The 2,500-nt window shown below is 44.0% G+C and overlaps 2 non-coding genes across 2 annotated transcripts in view; both read left to right on the forward strand.

Annotated features, from left to right (window-relative positions):
• LOC143306241 (small subunit ribosomal RNA) overlaps positions 1 to 13 on the forward strand; it is a 1,923-nt gene extending 1,910 nt beyond the window's left edge. Inside the window, exon 1 of the ribosomal RNA XR_013063692.1 lies at positions 1 to 13. This exon is cut by the window's left edge and continues 1,910 nt beyond it. This is a non-coding gene — a ribosomal RNA (small subunit ribosomal RNA).
• Positions 14 to 1,509: 1,496 nt separating this feature from the next.
• On the forward strand, positions 1,510 to 1,664 carry LOC143306230 (5.8S ribosomal RNA). Its single transcript, XR_013063681.1, has one exon. It is a non-coding gene; the product is annotated as a 5.8S ribosomal RNA (ribosomal RNA).
• The last annotated feature ends 836 nt before the right edge of the window (positions 1,665 to 2,500 follow it).

Consider the following 2,500-nt stretch of genomic DNA (forward strand, 5'->3'; position numbering starts at 1 on the left):
GGAAGGATCATTAACAAATTAAAAATACAAGAGAAAACCTAACTGAATGGATCATTGATAAAGCGATATAAAAGTTTATTGAGCTCGGACCAAAAATTATACAAAACGAGAAAGATATAATAAATAATACCATATACATGACACAAAACACATAAATCTCGGGTTCGAGCCAATAAGAAACAAATACCAAAACGCTGCGATGCGGTAAAATTACACCGACACGGTTACGTGCGGAGGTCGCTTTGATTACTCATCGCGTTTCTCCCGTCCGTTCGGAACCGCCGGCAAAAAAACTGTGCGACCAACGGCGCCAAAGAGCACGACGCCGGACCATTTCTCTCTGGCTGATGTGAATGGAAGTAAAAGACGCTTGCGTGAGGTCTCTCGACCTTTATCTCTCTAACTTATACTTATGGGTCGTCGTCTACTTGATCGGGTACAAACAAGTCGTAAGAAACAAACAAACAAACAAACCACAAAAATACAAGTCGTAAAAAAACAAACTTCTGTTGGTTAACCTACAATATGAAGGATCGAAATGAAAGAAGGATCATATTATTACAAACCGAAAGCGAAGGATCATTAAAATTGAAATACAATATATATAAATATATAAATGTACCCGTCGTTGCGACACCCTAGTTAAATGGAAAGATATAAAAAAGAGAGAAAAGGAATACAGATGACCCGCCGTCTGATCTTTGCTAAATGATCTGGCATCACCGGAGTTTTTTTGGTCCGTGTTGCGTTCGCTCTATTCGAAATGAAACTCGCGGAGGCGAAGAATTGTTAAAAGTTTACGAAGCGTCTAGGAGTGGTTAAAACTGAGAGAGTTGAAACTACGATGTATTAGAACGAGCAACCGTCGAAACTTTGTTTTCGCGACGTTCTTTTCGTCGCTCTCGTCCCCACGCTCCTACGCTTTGGTTGTTTCTTTGCCATCCGTGTTGCGATAAAAAGATTTCTCCATTGTCCAAAAAGGACGGATCGAGATTCCTCTTTCGAGAGGGAGAGAGAGGTACTTGCGGGTAACCTGGAATCTACGAAACACGCACCGTGGTAAGATTCGTGCGTCCGCCTGATCGATGTGTGTTGTTTACGGACCGGCTGAGAAGCGACGATAGCGAGTCTTTGAAAAACTATGTGTCCATTAGTTAGACCGATCGTCGCCGGCCGTGTGTCTGTTCGAATCTCGCAACCCACGATTCAGCGACAGGACGCGCGCTCGCATTCCTTGTGTGCGTTCGTACTTTTCAAGGTTTTTAAATGTACTTTACGCCCGACCGTCGAGAGGAGCGTGCCACTGGGCGTTTCTCCGACGGTTTCCGTCCTTGGACGCGATCGTGTCGTCAACGATCGAACAAACAAACAAATACGTTGGCGACGCCCGAATTCGCTCTCCCGCGCGCGCCGGGTGGGAGAGTGATGTGGGTATCGAATGTGATGCGTGTTAATAATGAAAATAACACTCTAAAGATCTAAAGAGTTTGAAATACAAAATTTTACGATTACCCTGAACGGTGGATCACTTGGCTCGTGGGTCGATGAAGAACGCAGCTAATTGCGCGTCAACGTGTGAACTGCAGGACACATGAACATCGACATTTCGAACGCACATTGCGGTCCACGGATACAATTCCTGGACCACGCCTGGCTGAGGGTCGTTTTCTTAACAAAAGACTGCTTGCGTTTGCTTCTCGAAAAAAGAGTAATTCATTTCTTTCTAAACATCTCGCCGTCGTTCAACGAAAGTAGAACGTTTCGGAGCGGGATTATCGAACGAAATTGAAAGAATGAATGAACGATAAACAAAGAAAGAGTCGCAACGTACGAGCGATAGTTGGGCAGTTCGTCGGCGTTTGTCGTGGAAACGATGTGACGAAAATCGCAACCGATACACTAAATGCAGGCCGTTAAAGGAGAGAAACAAATTTCGAAATATCTCTTCGAACTAGCGCAAGTGCGTCACGGCGCGCGAGTCGTTCGTTAAAATTTATAAACGACCGCCCGTGAAAGCACCGAGTTCTAGGAAGATAATCTATAAAGATTCTCCATCCTGCTGGAAGTTATCGGATCGGCGCGATTGTTCACTTGTAGAAATCCACGCTCCCGACGTTGCCAGAAACGATATTTACGAAAGGTGTGTCAAAAATAAACGAAAGAAGCTCTCCTATAAATTTAGAAAAAGCAAACGAGTGAAATGTTTGAGATGATAATTTGCTGAAATGCAAGCTCGAATAGCCCCAGGGTTTCGAATGATTCCCCGCGCTTTATACATCTCTCTGTTTACAAACGGTGTATAAATGAAAGATCGCTTCAGATGGGTCGTCGCTGTTTGACGCGCGATGCTGTTCCTTTTTTTTTGTCTGTCTGTGCGTTTAGCTTCGCTAAACAAGTTAAATGGTTAAAAAGCGTCGAAAAAGCGAATACACACGCGACAAGACAAATCTAACGAGTAAAGGAACGCTCCGCTCCAAGATAAAAATGGTTGCTTACAATC

Source organism: Osmia lignaria, unplaced genomic scaffold, assembly GCF_051020975.1.
Source record: "Osmia lignaria lignaria isolate PbOS001 unplaced genomic scaffold, iyOsmLign1 scaffold0003, whole genome shotgun sequence".
Classification (NCBI taxonomy): domain Eukaryota; kingdom Metazoa; phylum Arthropoda; class Insecta; order Hymenoptera; family Megachilidae; genus Osmia; species Osmia lignaria.